The sequence below is a fragment of the Pongo abelii genome, chromosome 2, assembly GCF_028885655.2.
Source record: "Pongo abelii isolate AG06213 chromosome 2, NHGRI_mPonAbe1-v2.0_pri, whole genome shotgun sequence".
NCBI lineage: Eukaryota > Metazoa > Chordata > Mammalia > Primates > Hominidae > Pongo > Pongo abelii.
This window is the reverse complement of record NC_085928.1, coordinates 72,985,895-73,012,998: the sequence shown is the minus strand read 5'-3', so window position 1 is coordinate 73,012,998 and position 27,104 is coordinate 72,985,895. Positions and strand designations below refer to the sequence as shown.

General features: G+C 37.0%; 1 long non-coding RNA gene across 9 annotated transcripts in view; it reads left to right on the top strand.

Moving 5' to 3' along the window:
- Nucleotides 1–27,104, top strand: part of LOC129058539 (uncharacterized) — a 188,183-nt gene that overhangs the window by 120,950 nt on the left and 40,129 nt on the right. For 4 of the 9 annotated variants that reach the window (XR_010139168.1, XR_010139170.1, XR_010139173.1 and 1 more), the window contains 3 exons: nt 1,359–1,466; nt 16,977–17,087; nt 19,452–19,565. This is a non-coding gene — a long non-coding RNA (uncharacterized LOC129058539). Of the gene's footprint in view, nt 1–1,358; nt 1,467–16,976; nt 17,088–19,451; nt 19,566–20,576; nt 20,727–27,104 lie in introns of those variants that run through there. The other 5 variants (XR_010139166.1, XR_010139167.1, XR_010139165.1 and 2 more) reach the window with 3 other exon arrangements.

Sequence of the window (27,104 nt, the reverse complement as noted above, 5' to 3'; positions counted from 1 at the left end):
CGGACTTTTAGGCCATATCACCTTAGACTAATTTTCTCTCTTTGAAGCTTGGTTTCCTGTCAACAAAATGGGGGATACTAGTCATATCTATCTCACAGATTGTTATGAGGATTGAATGAGATAGAAGATAGTGTTTGGCCTGTAAAGTGCTCAATAAAAGTTAATTCTCATTATTGTCATTGTTATAATATCACCAATATGGTAATTTACATGAAAATGCAAATTTTGGGGGACTAAAGTTTTTTTTGGGGGGGTGTATGTCACAGAAGCTCACATATTGCCATTTCTGCCCTCTTATACTTACCACACAGGTGAATATTAAAAGAGATGTTTCTACTTTAAGGTAAATTAGGGTGAGGTCATCCACTCTACACAGGTCTCAGACTCACTCTCCTGATCCTATGCCTGAACAGGAAAGATTATTTCATGTGAATGTAAACTGTATACCTATTTACTTTGCCTAAACTGTCCAGAATAAATGCGAATATCTATTTCTGCTCTTTTTAGAGACCAATACTGTGTTTTGGGCATTGCATCTATAGAAACTACTATTTAGAACAGGGCAAACAATTACATATCATGTAACATGTTGAGCATGGGCCATGTCACTTCATAGCAAGAGAGAGCTCAATGTAGTCTATACTCTTATCAAAGCATATCATACATACTTGATGTTGACAATAATCAGATCCTAAGCGTATTCAGTTAATCAGAACTGAGCAATGCTCCAACTACAAACAAGGGTTCCTTGATTGTACCCAGCTCTGAAAACCCAGCAACTAAACCAAAATGACTGTTAATAGAAATTTTTCAGTGGCGTACATCAATTTACAATGAGTGACTCACCCATGGCCAGTGACATAATGTAAACACTCTCACTGCAATATTACCTCCAAGCAGGGAAGAATGTACCAAGGGCAGAGAAAATATGAATATAATGATGTCAACACAAAAACACATGTCTTTTTGTAAAACTCACTTTACTTATGGATGACTTTCACTTAGAACATTACTGGTTCTAGGGCAGTTCTGAAAATGAGGATTTAAGAAATCCTACTCTTGATAGCAAATAACCCGTGGAGCAATATTTTTCATTCTCTCATTCTATTTTTATTTTGAACCTCTTAAATGCCCAACTTTCAAAGGATTTCCAAATTTCACATTTATCCAAACATGTGATAAAATTGAAATGAATAGATGCCCTGAAATATTGCTTTACACAACAGTTCATCATAATATTTACATTTGATGTTACCAAAATACTTCCTTTCCTTTACAGAAACCATAAGCCTGGTTTGGCATTAATACTCATTATCTCTACTTAAACACACCTTTTTTTTTTTTTTTTTTTCCTATAGCTGAGGTGCAGAAGCCCTTTCCAAGTTGTTAATGAAGTACCTGAGTCCCAGAGGCATCCTGAGCTATAATAATCTTAGAAATAAGAAGCTTATGAATAATTCGATGCTGTGAGTACCTTAGTGGTGGGACTATTTTTTTAGCACTACACAATAAAAAATTTAGTGTGTTGTATCTTAGAGGTAGGCAGGCTAATGAACTGGAACCAAATTTGGGCCACTGAATTAGCTCTAAGGCTTTTACCAGATCTAATGGAGGGAACTAAAGAGTCATGCATCTTATTTTTGATAAATCCCACAAATAAATTTGGTTGGAATATACAACAATGTTGCTTCTATAGTATTATTTTAAAATTAGGAAGTATTCAATCTGATGGTTGTCATCAAAGATTAAATCTTTCCTGTTACCGAAACTAAATGATTGGTAGATAACTCATCTCTAAAGGAGCCTGAATAATTGCTTTTATTTAAACAGTAAGAAATTATGGCCTTTGTCATGCATGATAAAATTTCCAAAGCCCAAAATTCCTGCTTGGAGTATTCCTTTTATTGCATTTTATTTGAACTGGTCTCAGGGTTCTGTTAGCTGATTACCACATGAGTAAATACATACTTCCCTTGCGTAGCAAACATCAGAGCCCTTTCTAAAAGCATAGGTTGGGCGGGGCGCAGTGGCTCATGCCTGTAATCCCAGCACTTTGGGAGGCCGAGGTGGGCAGATCACGAAGTGAGGAGATCGAGACCATCCTGGCTAACACGGTGAAACCCCGTCTCTACTAAAAATACAAAAAATTAGCCAGGCGCGGTGGCGGGAGCCTGTAGTCCCAGCTACTCGGGAAGCTGAGGCAGGAGAACGGCATGAACCCGGGAGGCAGAGCTTGCAGTGAGCCGAGATCACGCCACTGCACTCCAGCCTGGGTAACAGAGCGAGACTCCGTCTCAAAAAAAAAAAAAAAAAAAAAAAAAAAAAGCATAGGTTGGAGGAAGGAGATTACCATTTGGTAAGTGAGACGTGAGACTTGCTTTAGGACAGATTCTCTTTAACTTGCCAGAAACAAAAGTGTGTGCTTTTTTAAAAAAATTTTATTTGTTTTGAGCCTCATGGTTTCACTTGTGATCACAAGGCCCTTGAGACACATTAAAGCAGCGCTTTAAAACAGGGTGAGTACAGTTCTCATTTTTGGACCTGGGATCTGAGATCACGTTATTATTATTTATTTTTTTCATGATACTTTTAAGTATATTATTATTATTTATTACTTTTTTTTGCATGATTCTTATAAGTATTATATAATGTCAATGTACTGTGTGACCCCAAAGAGATTTCATTCCCTTGTGTGCAAAAATAATGACAGCACCAGTCTCCACTCATCTGATTCACAGAGTATCAAAAGTATTCTGAAACTCTGGTTTTACCTTATTTTCACCTTCTTCAGAAGGGCCTGGGAGTGTTGATGGAAAGATGGAACTGCTTAGGTATGAGGAGCTCTCTCTGTTAAGATTGCTTTCTGCATCACCTGAGGAACCATGGCTTAAAATGGTACACATTCATTTTCCTTCTTTCTTTCTTCCTTCCTTTGTCCTTCCTCTTTTTCTCCCTCCCTCCCTTCCTTCTTTTTTACTGACTTGTAAACAATTTGATGATTTGATTTTTCAGTGTCAGCGAATTCTGGAAATAAAAAAAAAAAACTAGTAAACAGTCTGAAGGTAGATATTTGCTGGCATCAGTTCTAGTCTTTAACAATGCTGAGGACAGCATCTCTGGAGCTTCCTTGTCCTTTTCCTTATCTTTACCAACCATGGTTGCAGAGGCCACGTGATGGGAATTTCACATTAGATTGAATGCAGAAGCATATATGAGAATCCAGTGGTCTACTACAAAGCCAGATATTACAAAGATTAGCAAAAATATAAAACAATGCCATTCTTCTCATTATTAATATTATTTGCTTTGGAAAAATTATTTTAATACAAATGTTATTTATGTCAATATTTAGTGATTTTGTTATTTTTAAACAAATTAAAAACTAATCTTTTTAAAATCTTCACGTTTAACTTCTAAATTAGTAAATATTTATTTTTTTTTATTATACTTGAAGTTCTAGGGTACAGGTGCACAATGTGCAGGTTGGTACATATGTATACATGTGCCATGTTGGTGTGCTGCACCCATTAACTCGTCATTTACATTAGGTGTATCTCCTAATGCTTTCCCTACCCCCTACCCCTACCCCACGACAGGCCCCGGCGTGTGATGTTCCCCTTCCTGTGTCCAAGTGTTCTCATTGTTCAATTCCCACCTATGAGTTAGAATATGCGGTGTTTGGTTTTTTGTCCTTGCGATAGTTTGCTGAGAATGATGGTTTCCAGCTTCATCCATGTCCCTATAAAGGACATGAACTCATCCTTTTTTATGGCTGCATAGTATTCCATGGTGTGTATGTGCCACATTTTCTTAATCCAATCTATCATTGATGGATATTTGGGTTGGTTCCAAGTCTTTGCTGTTGTGAATAGTGCTGCAATAAACATATGTGTGCATGTGTCTTTATAGCAGCATGATCTATAATCCTTTGGGTATATACCCAGTAATGGGATGGCTGGGTCAAATGGTATTTCTAGTTCTAGATCCTTGAGGAATCGCCACACTGTCTTCCACAATGGTTGAACTAGTTTACAGTCCCATCAACAGTGCAAAAGTGTTCCTATTTCTCCACATCCTCTCCAGCACCTGTTGTTTCCTGACTTTTTAATGATCGCCATTCTAACTGGTGTGAGATGGTATCTCATTATGGTTTTGATTTGCATTTCTCTGATGACCAGTGATGATGAGCATTTTTTCATGTGTCTTTTGGTTGCATAAATGTCTTCTTTTGAGAAGTGTCTGTTCATATCCTTTGCCCACTTTTTGATGGGGTTGTTTGTTTTTTTCTTGTAAATTTGTTTGAGTGCTTTGTATATTCTGGATATTAGCCCTTTGTCAGATGAGTAGATTACAAAAATTTTCTGCCATTCTGTAGGTTTCCTGTTCACTCTGATGGTAGTTTCTTTTGCTGTGCAGAAACTCTTTAGTTTAATTAGATCCCATTTGTCAATTTTGGCTTTTGTTGCCATTGCTTTTGGTGTTTTAGACATGAAGTCCTTGCCCATGCCTATGTCCTGAATGGTAATGCCTAGGTTTTCTTCTAGGGTTTTTATGGTTTTAGGTCTAACATTTAAGTCTTTAATCCATCTTGAATTAGTTTTTGTGTAAGGTGTAAAGAAGGGATCCAGTTTCAGCTTTCTACATATGGCTAGCCAGTTTTCCCAGCACCATTTAAATAGGGAATCCTTTCCCCATTTCTTGTTTTTGTCAGGTTTTTCAAAGATCATATGGTTGTAGATGTGTGGTATTATTTCTGAGGGCTCTGTTCTGTTCCATTGGTCTATATCTCTGTTTTGGTACCAGTACCATGCTGTTTTGGTTACTGTAGACTTGTAGTATAGTTTGAAGTCAGGTAGCGTGATGCCTCCAGCTTTGTTTTTTTGCTTAGGATTGACTTGGCATTGCGGGCCCTTCTTTGGTTCCGTATGAACTTTAAAGTAGTTTTTTTCCAATTCTGTGAAGAAAGTCATTGCTAGCTTGATGGGGATGGCGTTGGATCTGTAAATGACGTTGGGCAGTATGGTCATTTTCATGATATTGATGCTTCCTATCCATGAGCATGGAATGATCTTCCATTTGTTTATGTCTTCTTTTATTTCATTGAGCAGTGGTTTGTAGTTCTCCTTGAAGAGGTTCTTCACATCCCTTGTAAGTTGGATCCCTAGGTATTTTATTCTCCCTGAAGCAATTGTGAATGGGAGTTCACTCATGATTTGGCTCTCTGTTTGTCTGTTATTGGTGTATAAGAATGCTTGTGATTTTTGCACATTGATTTTGTATCCTGAGACTTTGCTGAAGTTGCTTATCAGCTTAAGGAGATTTTGGGCTGGGACGATGGGGTTTTCTGAATATCCAATAATGTCATCTGCAAACAGGGACAATTTGACTTCCTCTTTTCCTAATTGAATACCCTTTATTTCTTTCTCCTGCCTCATCAACATACGCACATCAATAAACGTAATCCAACATATAAACAGAACCAAAGACAAAAGCCACATGATTATCTCAATAGATGCAGGAAAGGCCTTTGACAAAATTCAACAGCCCTTCATGCTAAAACCTCTCAGTAAATTAGATATTGATGGGACGTATCTCAAAATAATAAGAGCTGTCTATGACAAACCCACAGACAATATCATACTGAATGGGCAAAAACTGGAAGAATTCCCTTTGAAAACTGGCACAAGACAGGGATACCCTTTCTCACCACTCCTATTCAACATAGTGTTGGAAGTTCTGGCCAGGGCAATCAGGCAGGAGAAAGAAATAAAGGGTATTCAATTCTGAAATAGTAAATATTTAATCCACATGAGCAAAAGTCCTGCAGGGGAGCTCTCAATAATAATAATTTAAAAGAATTCAGAGACCAAGATGTTTAAGAAATGATGCTTTATAAAATGAGGCTATCAATTCTTAGTGTACATATGCCTTTGCATTTATTTTTCTCAGTTTATCATTTGCCTGTTATTTATTGTGTTTTTATTATAGTAGTTTTATTATTTTTATGGAGTCTATTCTCTGGATTTAGTCCCTGTGTAACTCCTCCTACTATTCTTGTGTTTATACTGTTTTGATTAAACATTACCTCATGTTCATATTTTTATGTTTTAGTTTTTACGTAATGTAAAATATAAATGTAACTCCCCCTCATAATAAAGCCAGCCATCTCAATGTCATATTTGGAACAAGTCTTCTTTTCCTGTACTTCTCATTTGACAAAATCTATTTGTACATTTAGCATATTAAGAAACTTCCCGTTTTTCCCACTAGTCTGTAGATATGGCTTTGCTAGAATCAGGCTATTCCTATTACCATGTCTTTATAACATGACTTTGACACTTGATATTAAAGTGCCCCTTGTAATTTTCCTTTCCTACAATGGTACTGATTATTTTTAAGCACTTATTTTCCCAGATAAAGTTTAGAGTAACCCTCTTAAGTTACAAAAATACACAGTGGTATGTTTATGGGAATTGTATTGATATGGGAAATGCATACCTTTGGGGATTATTGACTTCTTCTTCTGAGTCTTCAAGTATTCCTGTCCAATATTTTGTCATTTTTCATGTATTCAATAAAGGTTTATGTATTCTTTCTTGTAGGTCTTGAACTTTTTTGTTAGATTTACTTTTATGATAGTATGGTGTTCTTTCTAATTTTCTAAGAATATTTGGTTACTTAAAATTCTTTTTTATTGTAACACCATTAGCTTTTTTAAAAGTTTCATCCTCAGTTTAGGAAGATGTTGGTTACTCCTTCCTGTAAGCTTCCAATTCCTCTGTCCATACTTAACGTGTGCTAATCGTATATTATTATTGTTATTCATCTTTTATACACTTCTATTATGTGTTACAAAATCTGAGAGTGACTCAAATTCTATTTCTCCAACACAGATTTTCAGAAAATATTTCCAAAATGAACCGCTTTGCTGTGTGTCCCAAATTATTTCTACTTCTGAAATCCCCTTTTTCTTTCCTTACAATTTTACATTGGCAGTTACATTTCAACATGAGTTTTGACTGGGACAAACCACACCATCTAAACTGCAGCATTCTGTTTTAGGTACATTACATTCTTGGAGACAGACTGTTCAACTTCTGTAATTAAAAAGAAGTCCAACTCTTAGGCCTGTTCATTATAGAAAAATTGATTCATAATTATAAGTGAAATGTATGTTTCATTAAACTTTTTTTCAGCGAATTGACTAGTGTCCTAATGGTCTTGTTTATTTAAACAATTAAATTAACATTTAATGAGCAAGAAAACTTGTAGTCAATTAAAGACCAAAGTAATATACATACTGCATTTTCCAGCAATTAATTGATAACTTGCTTACCATGGGCTAACAATTAACCAGGGAAACATTCCTAGGAAATAGAAAACATTAATGCAAATGAGTTTCGGATTTATTCTTTTCAAATCAATTTACCATGTTATCTAATCTGGCATAAGCAGAAAACCCCCAAGAAGGATTAACATTCAAAAAACACCTCTAAAGCCTGCTGGTGTTGGAAACCCTAATTGTTTTGGCAACATAAATTGTTAAAGCAAGGAATTTCTAAAGGCAGTTGACAGCCATCACAAGTATCTGAATTTAAAAAAAAGGAGAATAAATGAGTTTTCTATATGTTGCCCTATATGCTGTAGACTAGCAGCTCACAGTATGTTCTTGGCCTGTGGGGCTATTAATGTGATCATGCTCACCTATAGCAATGGCTGGCAGCATACGTGTTTATGCGTGTCATAGCTAAACGATACCTCCACCACCAAGAAAGCGTATTGCAAGTGACTGTGAGAGACATTATAAACCTTGACTTTTCACTACTTTATGTTTAGAAAGTCACTCATTTTTTTTACCCTGATCCTTTAACAGTTATTAACTCAAAACTGAATGTGACCCAAAGTGGGTCACTATGCTTTGTCACTACATCATGATTGAGAATTGCTGAAGTAGAACCTGTCTTTCTAATTCCTGTGAATGAGACTCATGATTCTCTTCAGGGAAAGCACTGAAGATTCATTCAACTCTCCAGGTGTTCAATGAGTGAGTGTTATGTTTGACAATGAGGGAAAAATTATAGCTACCATGTAAGTAAAATAACTAGATTAGGGTTTCTCAACCACAGCACTATTGATATTTTTGCAGGTTAATTCTTTCTTGCATGGGGCTCCCTTGTGCATTCTAGGATGTTTAGCTGCTTCCTTAGTTTCTATCCACTAGGTGCCAGTAGTAGCCCCAACAGTGTGACAATTAAAAATGTCTCCAGACATTGCCAAGTGTCTTCTGGGGGACAAAATCAACACCAGTTGAGAACCACTGCTTTAGATCACCAAGTAAGTTTGTACTGCTTATCTTCACCTTGGGAGGCTGTGTAGGCAAAGACCCAGGAGCTGGTTATCCTGTTAGTAATACCTCATGCACTTATATAATCAATTCTGACTCTACTTAAGTTATTCCAGAGAATGATAAACTCTTCACATGGTTTGAAAACCAAAGGGAATATGCAGTGATAAAATCACCTACAAGAGACGTGTTTTCTTGCCTTTCCAGGGATAGCCAAATGAGAGGAAGAAGTTTATAGTTTGTTAAAAATATTTGGTTCATTTTTAGAAGGAACTTTAATGTATTTTTCTGAATGATGTGGCATTAATCACCAGAAAAAAATGTTCTTACATAAAGGAGACATCCCTATTCTGTGCTTTTGAGACACAACCATCTAGTGTTTTGCAGGAAAACGGGTCTTGTGTTGACTCATAGTTCATCTGTTTGTGATATCGTCTTCATCTGGGTAGACAGTAGAGAGAAATTACATGAGGTCTATTAAGGCTCGAACGTTACCCATCTATCCCAGTAGAACAGTCACCAAAAAAGATAATTTTTCTCCATATCACCATTACCTTCAGTCTGTGTGAAATTATTTCCTTCATCTACAGAAAACCAATGGACCATTTTAACTATTTATTCCACTCAAGTTGTCAAACTAAAGCAGAGTGGAAATGCCAATAATTTACAGCCAGGCCTTAACACACTTCTAGCGTATGGTAGATGGAAACCTAAACACACAGTAGACAGGTTTCATTAATAAAAATAGCTGGCCATGATAAGGCAGACCAAAATCTATGTGGACAAGTCTTCACCAAAAGGAATTGACATTTAAGTTTTCACCAAATATATTTTTTCCATCACCTTTCATGTTGTTAACACTTGGTGATAGTGATAGATTATTTCTGTACCCTGAAGAGTCTGGCGTTGGCCTGGCACTGAGAAAGTGCAAGCAGCAAAATGATCTTGAATAAATGGATCAATTAGCAGTTCTGTTATTATCAGAAAAGATTGTAGCATTATAATTACAGCAGCAATGTGACTTCTATGCAATGAAACAAGTAACACTAAGTACATTTGTCATTTTTTGGTCTAAAATATCAGTAAAATAAATTGATATTTATCAAAACAAGCCTCTTCTTTATAGAATTTCTTAATGTAGAAAGATATTCCTAAGAAGAAACCTGAGTGAGATTGGAACCAGGAGTGGTTTCATGATGTAATGTTTTTAAAAAAGATATTTTAATATAAAATTAGCTTTGTATTTTAAAACATCTCTCTAATAAACGATTTACATGTAACAAACATAGAACACTTGGAAAAGATGGAAATAGGTATTATTAAGAAATCTGGCTGGGCGCGGTGGCTCATGCCTGTAATCCCAGCACTTTGGCAGGCCAAGGTGGGCGGATCCCGAGGTCAGGGGTTTGAGACCAGTCCAGCCAACATGGTGAAACCTCGTCTTTACTAAAGATACAAAATGTTAGCGGGGAATGGTGGCAGGTGCGTATAATCCCAGCTACTTGGGAGGCTGAGGCAGGAGAATCGCTTGAACCTGGGAGGCGGAGGTTGCAATGGGCCGAGATTGCACCATTGCACTCCACCCTGGGTGACAGAGCAAGACTCTGTCTCAAAAAAAAAAAAAAAAAATCCAACTCATAAGTTTTATAATTCCATTTCTCAGGAATAATACAGTTAATATATTGACCAATTTATATGCAAAATTATCACAATTACTTCATATAATCTGAGATAAACATATCTGCTTCTTTCAGTTGACAATATATTATGAACATTTTGAGTTTCATTATAGATTCAGACACATTACTTTCAAGGGTTATGCAAGATTTCACTGTAATGGGTGTACCAAGATTGATATAATTATATGTTTATTACCGGCTATTTAGGATATGTCAGTATTTCTCAGTTTAAAAAACATATTAGAATTACAATTGCACACATTTTTGTGCCTTGAACTTGGAATTGAACTTGGAATTGAGGCTATGTCTATTTTTAAGCATCTTATTATATCTCACCAACTATTATAGCTTGAATTGTGTTCCCCTAAAACTTATATGTTGAAATCTGAACTTTCAGCACTTCAGAATGTGACGTTATTTAGAAACAGGGTCATTGCAGATGCAATAAGTTAAGATGAGGTAACACTGGAATAGGTGGGCCCCTAAGTCAATATGATTGGTGTCCCTATCAAAAGGGGCAAATTGGGCACAGACCAATAGAGGGAAGTTAATATGGAGAGACACAGGGAGAAGATGGACATCTACAATCCAAAGAGAGAGGCTGAGAAAGATCCTTCTCCCACAGCTCTCAGAAGGTTTGAGCTAACCCTGCCAACACCTTGATTTCAAAGTGGTATCCTTGCGAACTGTGAGGCAATACATTTCTGTTGGTTCAGCCAGTCAGTTTGTGGTACTTTCTTACTGCGGTCCTAGCAAATCAATACATGAGCCAACACTGCAGAAAAGTTATCCCCCCTCAGAGTGCCCTCTCCCTAGCCAGTCCCAGCACACCTCTACTGACACCTAAAATAGTTTTGCCAAGACTTTTTAATCTTTTGCTATCTTTTATCTCCAGGTCAGTGTGTATCTCTATTTCCCTTCTTCCAGTCTGTAGTCCTTGTAGAGGGCATTTTCTTATTGTATCATTCCTGTAGTCTTGAAATAATTTAAAAATCATAATACTAGCAACAACAGGTAATATTGAATGCTTTCTATGTTCAGGCTTTATGCTAAACTAAGCTCTTCATGTTAATTATCTCCTTTATTGCCATGTTAATGGACTCATAGAAATGAAGCATAATCTCCATCCTGTTTTTCTCTTGTTTGTTTTGCTTTGTTGTATAGGTGGTGTCCTGTGCGTTTTTCACATCCATTATATGTTGACAGCTTTGCTACTCTGGCATAAGCCTTTAAAAATGATTGCTCCCTGATGCAGGGTTATAACTAACTAAACTCTAACTACCGTGGTTCTCAGAAAAACAGATTAGAATTTGCATTAGGGTGGCATTTATTCCGGGAGTGGGAATTTTCACTGAATTGAATTCCAATTCAGTTGGAATGTCACTGGAATCTTCATAGTATTTCAGTTCACTGAGTAACCCCCCACCTTACCCTGAGGAGGGAGGAGCACAGCAGCCAAAAAAGACCCTTCCGATGGTCAGGAGGCCAAGTAGGAGGCAAACGTTACTAAGTGATTGTGAGCATCCAGGACGATGGTGCTGAAAGCTGAAGGAGGAGTGGAACACAGCCTTTGGGGCTAAGGAGCAGAAACCATCTGAATCCAGGGTAGTAAAGAGAGGAGTACAGGGAGGTGACTGGGAAGCAATCAATGAGGGTTGGATTGGGGCAGGCCAAGAGCAATCTGAGGGGCAAGACTGACAGAGCAGGGTTTGGGAACGGGGGAGAGGAGAATTGGTAGCAAGACGAGATGGGCTCATGTCAAGGAACAGAAAGAGAAGTTAATGAAAGGAGAATGGGCTGACAGCTGCTCTGGATTTTTGTCATTTAGGATGCAGCTGCTGGCTAATGTAGGGCTGTGTGGGTGAAGACAGCTGTCAAAACCTGATGTTAGCAAACCTCCCGCGTAAGCACGATGCAAACACTGCTTGCTGCAAGGGTGGAGTTTAATGGGAGAAAAAAGTATTTTTTTTTCTCATTAGAACAGATTTCTTACTATCAGTAAAGAAACTTGTATTTTGCTCTGAACTCTTTAAGGGATCACCTAGGAAATATGTGCTTTTGGATTTAGAGGGTGTGAAAACTGATAGGAGCCTAAAGACCCTTGGTTTTAAATAGCTTGAAGCTCTGTAGGGTTGGGAGCGTTCATTTATTGATTTATGCCAATGCCTTCTCCAAGTGTCTAGCCTCAATTCATTGAATGTTCTTTCAGCCTGAGAGAGCTAATGCTGCTTCCTGGCTGCGTTTTGGCTTTTTCCTCCTGGGGGAGCTACTAATGTATTTTTTTTCCAAGGGTGTGACATGAGTGCTTGATGTCTTCATAGAGACCGTGCCTGTCTACTGCAAAGATCTAGTCTCCTGTATGTGCAATAAAATGCTTGTTTATGCATGAAGCTAAATATCAAATTTGGCTAAAATGCAGATGATAGTGACAGCCATAATCCTATATGTGTTTCTTTTGGGAATTCCTTAATTATATTTACAACTGTCTAGCTGGAGAAGATTATGTGCTTGGATTTATCTAGTTTGAAGTTCATTCATCTCATATTCAGGTAGCTGTCTTTACCTTGGCCCTGCCATTATTCACTAATCACTCCTTCTCCAATCATAGCAATCAAAGACCAAACATTTGCCAAATTATCTATTATATATTTATTTTGCGTCCCTTTGCTTCATCCAGCCCAAACATTTGCCAAATTATCTATTATATATTTATTTTGCATCCCTTTGCTTCATCCAGCCAGCAAGAATTTTCTGCTAACCCAGGTGTCTAGAGAAAATGATTTTATGAAGAATTGTTTCTGGATGATTATTTATTCATTCTATCTTTTAATAAAAATGTACTTAGTGCTTTTTTTGTGTGCCACGTGCCATGCTAGATGCTGGGAATATGGTGGTGAACAAAAACAAACACTCTGTGCCATCCTGGGCACTGCAGTCTAGTGATAACAGCTGCAAACTCAAGGGTCCCCCAGGATTCCTGTCAGCTTTAACCACTGCATCATCACTCCAGAGTAGAACTTCCAAAGTCATTCAAGCTTTATAAACAGGTCTTCTGGGAAACATTGCAGTCGCTAACAGCAATGGTAGCACTGGGGCTGGGTTTTCCCAGTCAGTGGTTTGTATTTCCAGTGTGATCTCCTGGCCTTTGCATGTAATCGAATCTATCCCATTGCACATCCTCTGATCCTGCTTCCTGAGAACTGGTCCACAGCAACTGAATCCTTTTCAAATCAGAAAGAGAATGTGTTCACAAAGGCTTATTTCTCCCAAGAGAATGTACAGGGTCAAGGCTGCAGTTTATAAATTCCACTTTGGTTTAGCACTCAATAATGCCAATGTCTCCACAGGAAAGCTTTTGTGGTCTTAGCACACAACAAGCATGACATTTCACTATAACATTCTACAATCTTGGATGAATTTTCCAGGTGGCTGTGCTCATTTAATTATTGAGTTTTATAACAGTAGGGCTGGTCCTTATCCAAGGATTGATGGAATCCAAGTCATTCTCCTTCCCATCAGACCCAGTTGGTACCAGATCCCTGGATCAAATCCAGAGGAAGAGCATTCTCCCCTCCCTTATCTCTCCCCTCCTTTCAGACTTACAGAGGGTCTTCTGTGTGTAGGGCAGTAGGGACATAAAGATAAGCAGCAGATATATATGCAGCTCTGCCTCATTTAGTGGAAGGACCCACAAGAAGGCACCATTTTAATATAACATAAAAACTCCAGAAATTACAGATAATGACAGAGTTAAAAGTTTGGACTAGGGCTTCAAGCTGAAATGAGCTTGAGTGATGGGAGAGAACTTGGTATGGTTACATGTCTGTACATGTTATTTGATAATAAAAACAGTTTTTAATACTTACTGTAAATATAAGGCCAGGTTCTGAAACAGTAAGAACAAGTAAGTATAGTAAAGTGTTAGAGGGCCCATCAAGGTTTGGTGTGCTGTGGAACACAGAGGAGGGGGTGATCCATTCTCCTCCAGAGATTTCTTGGAGAGGTGATACTTGACCTGAGTCTTATGGAATCAGGCAGTAGATAGAAAAGTAATTCCTGGCTAAGAGTGCAACATGAATATAGTCCAATGGAAAAGCATTTAGGTATGAGCCAGCACAGTTTCAGGTTGTCGTTTGATGTGACTAGTGGATATTGGTGTGAAGGACAAGTTTTGGGAGAGATGAAGGAAGCAGGACTCAGATCACGAAGAACTTTGTATGTATGTAAGGTGCACAAAGGATCCAAATGTCCAGCGTTTTCAAACAAATCAGAAGTCTTACTTAGCATTAAGCTTTACTATTAATTTAAAGAATGCAATTAATCATTAGGCTAATGCAAGAAAGGGAGCAGTCCAAGAACACAAGCATAGCTCCCCAGTCCTTTCTTGCTGAGTCAGGCAGGATGCACTCTGGCCCAGGTCAACATATGTGATTTTTAAGTAATGCATGCAGTTACTTTATTTGTTTATTTGTTTATTTATTTTTTGAGACGGAGTCTCTGTCACGCAGGCTGGAGTGCAGTGGTGCCATCTTGGCTCATTGCAAGCTCTGCCTCGTGGGTTCACACCGTTCTCCTGCCTCAGCCTCCCGAGTAGCTGGGACTACAGGTGCCTACCATGATACCCAGCTAATTTTTTGTATTTTTAGTAGAGATGAGGTTTCACTGTGTTACCTAGGATGGACTTGAACTCCTGACCTCGTGATCTGCCTGCCTCGGCCTCCCAAAGTGCTGGGATTACAGGCATGAGCCACCGTGCCCGGCCGCAGTTACATTATTTATGCAAAACAAAGCAGTTTTGGCCATACATCATCTCAATTTTACACTTACATAGTCAGATAGCTTACATGATGTTTTCTAGGGAGCTATGTTCCATAAATCTATAGTGTTTTACCATAAGCAATCCTAGAAAGACTAGGTATGTCTCACTAAAAGCATTCCATTAATAAGGCTTCTGCTAGCAAACATCAATTTTATGTTTGCCAGGTCTATTATTATGCTATTAGTATGGTTACAAGAAGATTTGAGCTTTTTGCTTTATTTCCTTCCTGGGTAATTTCCTGTCCACCTTCCCCACACAGGAATGAGTGAGAATGGGTTGTAGGCTTGCTAGTCACCATTTCCTTCTTAGTATGCATTTCGACTATTATAAAAACCAGTGTGGTATTCGAAATACAGTCCACACAATCTGAATCACCTGGGATTCTGAGTGAAATGCATACACCTGTATCTTGCCCAAGACCTACTGAATTAGTTCTCTCAAGTGGGGCCCTAGGAATTTGCATTTTAAAGAAGCTGACAAGATAATTATTATGCAAGCTAATGTTTGAGGCTTTATTAGTAAATGATGTTGGAATTTGAAGTGAGTTCCAATGTTTAAACTAGGGGTAATTCTAAGATCTTCAGTAGCTTAAACTATATGAAACAAAGCTAGCACTGAAAACTTAGGAATCAATTTGGGAGATAAGGAATAAAACATCCAGGGCATGATGGCTAAGATTGTTGGAGTGAAAAAGATACATTATTTTTCATTCTAGTCAGAGCTCTGAGAATGTCACAGGATTTTAACTTTTCTGGGTAAACGGGTCACCCATTCATACTAACATTCTGTGGTTATTCTGCATGACTAATTGAAATGTGCTCTATCTTTTATGACAATAAAACAATTGAAATGTGCTTGATATACAGTTTTAAAACTAAAATTCAAATATTTTAAAGTGGATACTTCCAGATTGCTCTTGCTTATTTCTAGCTATATTCAGAGATAAACTTATTTTTCTTAGATAAGAGATTATAGAAGTATTGCTTAGGAGAAGGGCTTTAGGCCCCAATCTTTAGTTCATCATTTGTTTTAGTGAAGTAGCACTGGAAGAAATGAACACTACAGTGGTGATGACAATACATCATTATCTATAGTGTATTCTATTCAGGCAAATTATTGGACTGTATAGCTGGTCAGCCAAAAGCCACAGATCAAACTCCAGAGATACCACATTCTTGTTGCATGACATTAGGCAATTTATTTAACCTTTCTGAGCATCAGTTTTCACCTATGTAATTGAGATTAATAAGAAAATCCACCTTTAAGTGTTGAGAAATTTAAATGAGAACATTCATGTAAGCAGAGAAAACAAAGTATTGAGATTATAGTGTTTAACAAATGGTAGCTATTGTTATTAGGGTCATTATATACATACATGCAGGACATGCAGTTTTAATATGCCCAATAACTTTTTCTCTTCTGCAATAAACAACATCCTTCATTTTCTTAATCCACTATTCCTTCCTCTCTTCCATGTATTTTTTGGCAGTGCTGCCAATCAAATTACCTCTTTTTTCTCTGGCTAAGAAGTAGGTACTTGACCCACATTCATTCACTTAGAATCTCCCTAAGAGGAACTGAATCCTAAGAACAGAAAATGGCTAGAAAAGAAGAATTTTAAGAAAACCCTTGAAGAACTTGTCCATAATTCCTCCTACTCAGTTTCTTGATAATGAGTGTATTTCTGCCCTTCCTTAGATTCAATGAGATACCCAATTTTTTTAGTACATTCATTTACATTTGCAAGAGAATTGGTTTCTGATGCTTATAATCAAAGGATCCTCAATGATGTATTGATATTGAGGTTTTGACATATATCAAGGGACTATTTCACCTCTGTATAGTTTGTATAAATTTTAGATTTTCATACATGTGGGGTTTTTCTACTCTTTTATTTAATGTTATTATGTACATTTATCCTAATAATATTAAAAATATTTTGCTAGCATCATTTTTAATAGCTACATGCTATTCCAGCACAGAATTGTACTGCAGTTTGCTTAATGATTTTCCTATGTTGGACATTTCAGACATAACTACTCTCTGCTGTTACAAATAAAGTTCAGGAACATTGGTGACTAATTTTAGTGCTGCATCAACCTAATTGACTGTAAGTCTTCTGTCTTAAACACAGACCAAATCAGGCCAGAGTGAGTAAAGTTGGAGATCCCTTAAGCACATGCTACAGAGTCCCATGTGCCCGGAACATCAGAGACTCTCTCATTGTCTCCTTCAACTTGCCCCGGTAAGCAACCAACTACATGTCCCATTTCTTTAGGGTGTGATTACATCAAGAATATAAACAGGTATTTTAAAATGGTTTTATTATGTACAAAGATTGAAATATTTAATAGACCAGTGTTGGATGTTGAGAAGTCATGATACTATAGGAAATAAGAGCTAATTTTGAATTTTTTTAATACTGAGCCCAAGTGGTGCTCTTCAACTGTCCCAATTCTGCCCATATCTCTAAAGTGGAGTGTGTACTCTGGACTTCACCTGCAGAACTACAGAAGCCGAGAGAGTGAGTCTCATGGAGAGGTTGCCCTAGAATATATTTCAAGCAGCATCGATCCCAAACAAAAGTAATCTCTTAATCATCTTACATAGAGCTATGATCATGTATTCTTTATGCTTCAGATTGTGCTATTTTTGTGGTTTGGACTCCTCAGGACTTTCTGAAATCTGAACCCAGAAAGCTAATCATCTTTCTTTATATATGTAGACATTCAAGATTCTATGGTGGTTTTCTATGAATATGAAATCACAGATATCTGTTAGAGTTTGTGTAGTGCAATATTTTTGGAAAAGACATAGTCTAAGATTTTATGTTCATTGAGACAAAGTGATTTGATTTTTCTATTGTTTGAGGCTTGTTAAAAAGTTCTAGAAATGTTAATAATACATTTTATTAACCCAGTGAAAGCAACCTGTTGAAACATAATTCTGGTAATCAGTATATTTACTGGGTATCATAAATTCATTTTAGTATTAACCCAAATTCAAATTAACTTAATTATCTTTCATTTGAAAAAACAATAACACTTTTATGTCCTGGGATAGTATAATGAGATCAAGTGAATTCAATTTGATTTGGTGATTAGATTTCCCAAGGCCGGGTCTATTTTTCTTGGCATGTATTACCCCCTTGTCTCCTCCTTTTGAAAGCTTGATATTTTTCTTTTATTCTAGAAACCTAAACATATTTTCTTGTTGTAACCAACATCAATGCAATAACAATGACCAGATTTGTCAGTTTGTTCTTTTCAAACATCTCTTTAATCACTATTAGAGAGTGTTAAACCCCTGATACATTAGATAAGCTACTCCCAAGTGTTGTTTTCACAATATCTGTTATACTCCTGAAAATTACTGTGGAACCTAAAGAGCTTTAGTTCATGTGAATCATGCCTATTGATATTTACCAAATTAAAAATTAAATTTTGCAAGAAATTATATTTTTTGTAATTCTTATAAATCCATTACATGCTAACATTAATAACAGTTATATTAGAAATAAAACTTCAATATTCTAAAGCAAAAATTAGAAGAGTGGCATTGTTTCATATTTTTTTGATTTCTTTAATGGCTGCCTTAATAGAAGCCAGCTAGATTCACATCTGCTTCTGCATTACATTTATTTCAATATGTTATTTTGGCTGATGTATAGGAATAAAACCTGGCCTCACATGCATAAGTAGTTGAATAAGGGAGATGAATATTTTAATATCCTATGCATAGATAATTGTGGATGATCTTCTTTGATACTATAACAAAACTTGACAAATGGTACTTTCTTAAATGTTAGTTGCAATGTGGAATCTGAAATATTATCAATGAACTTTTTGAGCTCTGGTTTATTAATCTTTGATCTTCCTCATATTTTAAGTGGACCTTTTACCCATAAACAGTTTACAGCATCATGCATTGGTATTTTGAAGGCTATTGGTTCACTCTGTTATGCACGTTGTCAAGACAATTGCAATAGGAAGGCAAGACGGAGCTCAACTCTGAATACAGCAAGACAGTTGGGGATTTACAGCCAACAGGCAGAGTCTGTGCATGGAAAATTACTAAGAGGAGACATCAAGAATAGGGAGAGTCTTGCTAAACCAACTTAACAGGATTCTTACTAAAAGCAGGTCAAAGACTTAAACATCGGTGGGGTGATTCTCATTAAACTGACTTAGCAGGATTCTTGCAAAAACTGGGCTGTGCAGGCGTGGCAAGAATGGGAGCCAAGGCTGAGGATTAGTTGAGAAGAGGGCTCAGAGGGTCCTGACTAAAGTTTGGTCAAGAAGATCATCTGTGTTAACATCTTCCAAATGTTGACATATTTCATTATACATTTCAGAAATCACAGTTGTTAATACCACAACTAAATTCATCAGAAAAGTCTTTAAGTTTCGGGAAGCTGTCATGCTGATAGTGGCAGAGATTTCCAATGTTCTAATTTTGACTTTCAGGCTCAATTTTATAACTGGTGCCAAATACTGTTCATTTTTTTCCTTGAAGTGACAGGCTCACTTTATTTATTTATTTATTTTTAGAAAATAGCTGTCTAATGCACAATGCTGAATAATCGTACTCTGTCTATTGTTCTTTTGAGTAAAATTGATGTTCCACATAAAAGGCAGCCATTTCAGCCAGGTAGAAGAGCTTTCTCTCAAGATAACCATCACATTTCATTATGCAGAAGTATATGAAAAGATATTACTTCCAGGTATGTGACTTAAATGTTAAACAGGTGTACCCAAGGGTTAAGATTTAACAACTTTTACTGCTTTGTCAAGGACAATCTTAGGCAAAACTGGCATTTAAAAAAAATTGCAAGTGTGTTTTCATGCAGAATACAATGAATAGTAGTATGGTTTAGTTTCAGTGTTTTGATTTGTGCTAACACAACAGTAGTCTTACCCACCATAGCTTTTGCACCAATTAATAAAAATGTCAACCAGCGAAAAAGGCCTTGACCATCTGAATATTGTTAGGAAAGTAGTTTTGACCTCACGGACCCCATGAAAGGGTTCTGGGAACTCCCAGGGTGTGCAAACCAAACTTTGAAAACTACTTAGATTGTTAAAATTTGGAAAATGATTTCTGCTATACCATTATATGCTAACCTTCAATTTTGCTAATTTACCAGGGTACTCTGGGAGTTCCGGTAACCCATTAACACTCTTTTGAATGTGTGTGTGTGTGTGTGTGTGTAGAAAGAGAAAATAAGAGAGAGAGAGAAAGTGCGAGAGACAGAGAGAGTGCAAGAAAGAGAGTGGGAGTGAGAGCGAGAGAAAATGGGAGAGACAAGCAGAGATAGAGAAAGACAAGCAGAGATAGAGAATGCATGAAAGGCTGCTGTAAAGGAAAAGTGACCAATGAAGATGTACTTCTTTTACTTTAAGACTCATTCAGGCATATTGTTTGCTTTAGCTTAGCTCCTGACAAATGTAGAGCCTGAGACAAATGTTGGCATACAAGTAATTTATTTGGGAATATAGTCCTTTAGAAAGAAGGGAAGGCCAATAAGATTCCATTTTGATTTTTTGAGATGGCTCCTTAGTCCTCCTTTCTGAGAGACTGGTGCTCAATCTTGCCAGAATCTTCAGAAAAGCCTTAGAGCCACCTGCCCAGGAGAAGAAAGGGAAGCATTTATTTATTGATTCCAGTACTCCATTGGTTAAGGGTGGCTCCATAGGCATCAATCACTACGTTTCCATGTCACTTCTGTTTTTAGCCTGGGGAGTTAAGAGTGGTTCTACCTGAGCCCCATGTTATAGCACTAATGAAATCCAAAGGCAAGAAATGAAAGGTATAAGGGGCAGGCTGGAAGCCATGCAAAGGCCAGAGGAAGACATGAAGGTGAGCGTTTGCAAGAAGTATTCACCATGCGGCTTTTGCCTACTTCCATGACCGTGAGCCTGAAGCCTTCGTTAAGACCTCCTAATGAATTCACCATCACCTTGCTCAGTCTTGGCCCATATTTTTGGAAGTGCAGTGCTAAGGTGGAATCTCTGAAATAATATATGTGAAACTACCTGTCAAAGAGTAGGCACTCAATTGATATATGTCATGTGGGAAGCTGTCCATGTCCTGCATAGACATCTCTGTGCAGACAGACCAAGCTGCTCTGATATAACTATTATAAGCTAGAAGGAAAGTTCATATTCGCTTGGCTTTATGAAAACAAACAAATAGGAGAACAACTCTACCAAAACAATCAGAAAAGTATTCCTAGCTAGTATCTGTATGGATTCACAATGCCATATTTTGTAAATGAACATAGAAATATGAGTTAACAGCTACTGGGAGGGTGAGGCAGGAGAATCTCTTGAACCCGGGAGGCGGAGGTTACAGTGAGTGGAGATCGTGCTGCTGTATTCCAGCCTGGGCGAGACTCCGTCTCAGAAAAAAAAAAAAAAAGAAATACGAGTTAATACTTACGGTACTTTGAGCTTGGTCATCCTCTCTTGAAAAGAGGGACTCTGGGCACTGCTGAGTTGTTTCCAATTTATACTCAATGTTACTATTTGGCTTTAATGAACCAATCTCCTAGTTTAACAGGCTTAAAAATGACTGTATTCTCAGAAACAATTGTCCTAGTTTAGGAATTTATTCCAAGAAATTATTCAGAGATAAGTTCTAAATTGATGTATAAGAAAGAATTATTTTAATGTAACTCATAATCATAACTTGAAAACAAGCTTACTGAGAATGATGATTTCCAATATGTAACTTACCTGCACATTGCGCACATGTACCATAAAACCTAAAGTATAATAATAATAATAATAATAATAATAAAAGAAAAAAGAAAAAAAAAAAAAGCTAAGTGTCTCCCAAATAGAAGTTTTAGGTAATTTATGGTAAATGGTAGCATGAGATATTTTGCAGACGTTAAAATACTGTTTTCAAAATGGGAAAATTCTCCTAAGTGGCCTGATATGAACACAGGTTATGAAAGTGCATATTCAAGATAAAAATTGTGCTGAAAAAATAAGTACATGGAAACTAGAAAAAAATGCACAGATTTTAACACTGCTTACCTCAAAGGTGATTTGTATTTTACATTATGCTTGTCAATATTTCCCCCATTTTTTATTTTGAATATGTGATACATTAATATCAGAGAAAAAGGAACTATTAAGAAAATACTGGGGGGAAAGCTAAAAAGAGCATGGCAAACAGCTAACTAGCTACTGTATTGAGAGATGAAAAGCAATTCAACAGATATTAAATATTTAACATGCTAGCCTACTTTCTGTTGCCTTCATTCTGTCACCCATGTCAGGTTTAGACTTTGTTAGGGTCCTTTTCTTCTACCCGAATGCATTGTAGTGGAGCTGATCAAAACACCCATACTCTGACTTTCTTGGAAGTCTGCCGGTGGCCGACTACACCACCATTTCTATACTTTCAGGCTCCAATAACAGCAAGTTCTGCCCAGGTAACAGGAAACTCTAGACTTTCTGGCAAGGCTTTTCTTGCCATTTGATGTTGCTGCAACATCCCAAGATTCTGGCCGGACACAAGATATATCACATAAGGCAGGAACAAAGCCAGCAGGGGCAGTAATCAAGGGTGAACAAGTTTGGTCTAATATTTCTTCTGTAGTCACACTCTGCCCTATGAAGAACTTTTCTCTTATCATCCCTCATAACAGCTAGAAAGATACCTGGGCCAATCCATTACTGGAAAGAGTGCTGTATTTCTCGTATAATCTAAAAATCCAGAGGATAGTTTAAATATTTCTTTACTGCTCAAATGTGCCCTCTGTCTGTGTCCTGTCTCTCTCGAAACTCCCACATGTCCTTCTTTTCTGGATCCCTTGCCTCCTTTTTTTAATTACCCCTTCTCCTGTGAGGTCTGGCTTCTTAATTCTGCTGCTATCTCTTGTAGGTGTTTTGAAAACTCCAAACTTGCAGTTGCCCCATAAAATCAATTTGATATGAAATTACAACATTCTTCACAGTGGACCTATAGGACAAACCTCTTTTTTTTGCTAAAATTGGTCACTTCTTCTAGAATATTTCTCTGGATTATAGGGAGGAAAAATTAGTACAATAATGGATAGTTCTTATAGAGAGTCAGAAGAGCATTCCACTTAAAACAGGACCTTGACTTCTTCAGTCCCTCCCCTCTTGATCAAACTGTGATTAATGTTTCTTTAATGAGCATAAGCAGAATTTCTTATTAATTTTCAAGTATGGATATTTCTCCACAAATGTTAAAGAGCAACCCTTATAAGAAAATGAGAGATTGAACACATGGACACAGGAAGGGGAACATCACACTTCGGGGACTGTTGTGGGGTGGGGGGAGGGGGGAGGGATAGCATTGGGAGATATGCCTAATGCTAGATGACGAGTTAGTGGGTGCAGCGCACCAGCATGGCACATGTATACATATGTAACTTACCTGCACATTGCGCACATGTACCATAAAACCTAAAGTATAATAATAATAATAATAAAATAAATAAATAAATAAATAAATAAGAAAATGAGAGGTTGAATAATTTTAAAAATATACAGACATTTTTGTGTAAGTTGAAGAATCAAATTTGGAAACATGTAAAATTGAAACTTCATATAAATGTATATTACATTCATCAAACAATAAAGATACAGCATAACTAAAGAGAAAGCAATATGATCTGGAATTAGCAATAATGGTGACTGTGTTATGAATTTCTACCTATGATTTCTGTAATGCTACAAACTTAAAAACCTTTGAGGATTTTCCTCCTCCAAATATTTAGGACGTTTGTATAATAAGTGTCAAGAGGAGTCTCCTCTTGTTGGACGATATAAGCCAGAGACTTTTGCTTTTTCCAATTACCTTTTAATTGTAATATATTGAATGCACATGGATAGAGGCAATATGCAGAAGAGCATCAACAACATCAAACTAAAGAAGGCTGAAATGAAAAGTCATGGGAATTCTTTGGAATATTAATGCATAATTATGAGACAGTTTGATTGAGAACTCACATTTGCACATAAAGCATATATGTCACCCTCAGAGTGTTCAGTAGCATTTGTATGTACGCCTTTTAGGACTTGAACTATATTCTAGTTTATAGTATCACCGTTAGTTTACTTTATCACATTCATAAGATGCCAAACGTTTTAAGCACAGAATTGTGACTGAGCACCCTCAGGTCTGGACCTCTTGCTACCCTGGGTATTAGTGTAGCAATGTAAATGTAATCACTATCATAGCCAAATCTATATTAGTCCATGTGGCACTTTTGTGTGAGTTATAAAAGTCAGGTGCTGCCTCCAGGTAGATGCATCCCTTTGCTAGGGTGTGCACATTGGTGATCCAACTGTAGTCTGGATTTCAGCCCCCATCTGTTCCACAAATTGGGTGACCATATGCAGGGAGCGGCCTACACAGCCATGCAGATGACCCTGATCATTGCTCACTAATTTGTAAAGTAAACATGACTTCAAGGAGCCAGACCCAGGAGAATTATCCCTCAGGTGTTGAGCTAGCTTTAATCTGTGGTACCTGGTACGCATTTTTAAGCTCTTTAAATCCAACTAGAAATGGAGAGATATGGTTAAGGCAACTGGAAAGTCTAAAGAATGCCATGTAGAATCTACTCTTCAAATCACATTAGAAATGTGCTCCACAGAGTCTTGTTGCATAATTTAATAGCTACTCTTTATTCTTCCAAAGCACCAAAGTTGCTGTAGAAAGTAAATACATTAATTGGACCCTTTCTAGTCCTAAAAAGCTCAAGGACAGTCTGGGGCCTTCCATAGACATCAACTGTTTTTAGAGAAACCCTTCCTTAACTCTTCATTTATCTACCTAGCTGCAATACATTACTGATTCAAGACATACCAGGTAAGATGCTATTGTATAGACAGCATAAACAGGTGTAATAACCAACATGCCAATATGCTATAATGGGGAGAAGCCTTTTTTATTATGAAGATAAAGAAGGTAATTGTAAGAAATGCGTGCCTTATAAGCTTCAGTAAAGTGATCTTCCTCAGACTCAGTGCCAAAACAAAGAATATCATTTTTCTTCTGTATGAACTTTGTCCTAAGCTCTGTCAACAGTTGAGCCAGAGTTTTGTTGATTGTTCAGCTGTCCAGAAAACCTACCAAAAAGCCTGTTGATAAAGCGAAGCTGAGTTTATTAGATTTACTGCAGTAGGGCAGAACAACACCTTGACAGAATCTTAGAAGTGCTTTAGACAACTGAGGTCAGAGAAGAGTGGTTTCATGGTTTTGATGTCTAGAATCAAGAGGTTCAAGGTAGATCTTTCAAGAAAGAGCAATGATTGAGAATGGGTAATATTTGTATTAGAATAATAATTTAGAGTTGCTGAACACTTTAAGGTGAGGCTCTTAAATGAGCCTTGATAAGTAAATTCTTGTCTGATAGTGAGTAGTTTGCCCAGATAATCAATCTGTTTTTCTGAGAGAAAAGCTATTTGTCCATATTAGCCCACCATTTGCTAAGGTAAATTGAATTGCAATCATTTCCTGAAGTTCCTTGTTTGTTTAAAATCTTATCTTCCTGAATGATAATTTCCTGGAGATAATTAAGTCATATTAACAAAGGCAGTCTCAGGTCTCTGTCTTCTGTTCCCATGTGTTAACTTAACCTATACTATGGGCTCTTCACCCCAGAAGTCACCTCACAACCATCACCCAGCAGATCTATCTCGTGTACTATGGGATTCCATTGTATCTTACATGTACCCCCATTTCTGCTGTTATCATACTATCTTCTAATTGTCTCTCTTTCTAGATAAAATATGAGCAACTTAAGGACAACAATTTTCTTTTTTTTTCTTTCAGTACCTCCAAAACCTAAAATATCCTGAGACATTCTAGATCTTAAAAAATATAACTGTGGAATGAATGATTAACTTACGCTATTTCCTCAAGGTCAATATTAGCTATTTGGTGTTGGTCTATCAAAGGATAGTTGAAGGCAGTTGTTCCAGATTTGGACCTCACCTGTCCAAATTTATGTCTCTGATGCTCATTTTCTCTATTCGTAAAATGAGAATGCATATAATGGTTAACACCACTCTTGAGTACACAAATCTCCAATGTATTGCTGTGTTTATGATATGTCAAGAAATGTGCTAAGCATTTATACAGATGATCTACTTTATTCCTCACAGTAATCCTGGGAGGCACTATGATACAAGTTTTATATGATGAATAAACTGAGGCTCAGAGAAATTAAATAATTTTCCCAAATTCACATAATCAGAAACTGTAAGACCAGAATCTTGTGATGAGAAAAGCCAGATTTCAACCACCTCATTAGATTTCCAACCACCTCATGGGTATTTTAACATGATTTTATGAATTTGAAGTAAGAAGCTTGAATTTATCTAAATAAGAATCTTTACTGTATCATGTTCAGCACGAAACTTATCATGGTCTGTCTTACTGCATACCTCACATTATGGGGTAAACAATCTTAAGAGTCAGTCTTCCATGATGGAAACATTATACTTATGAAGAGGTGTTAATGTTGAGTTGAATCCAGCCACCTTGAAATTTCTACCTAGAGTGATATATTTTACCCTTTGTATATAAACAGAATAAATTAAATCATTCTCTTTTGCATATCCACATATTACAATTAAAGACACATCTCATGCTTTCATAACCTTCTTTCTTTACCACCCTAACCAAAGCTATCTCCTCTCAGATTTAAGCATTCCCAGCTTATTCAGGTGTTCTCCATATACCATCATTGTGTTTGAGCACCTGTCTATCAACCTGGGGACATTAATCTGGGCATGTTATAGATTAACAAAAATATTTTCTATTATGATGTTCCAAACTGGCCATAATACCACAAGTGGTATTATGTTTGACCAGTATAAGACAGGGATAATAAGAGTATCCGGCAAATTATGGTTTCTGTTGCCCTTCAGGGCTAGTTATACATCCTGTCTTATTTTGGCAAATAGTTATGCCACAGGGTTGATTTCCATGTTCCTAAGGTCTTAATTATGGAAGATAGTTTTTCTTTTTGGGGCTGCTATCTTCTTACTCTTCTCTCACTCTCTTTGGTCAACGCCTGCTCTCTAGATTAAATGCAAAACCAACTCCCACTCAGGGAGGCAGAATTTATGAACGGAGGTTTTTGTAGTGAGACTACATAAAATTTAATCCTTGGTTTGCTACTTACTATCTCTATGAGCTTGAAAAGTTCTTTGACCTCCCTGAGCTTCAGCTATGTCATCTCCGAAGTGGGAATTCTAATCCCTTCCTT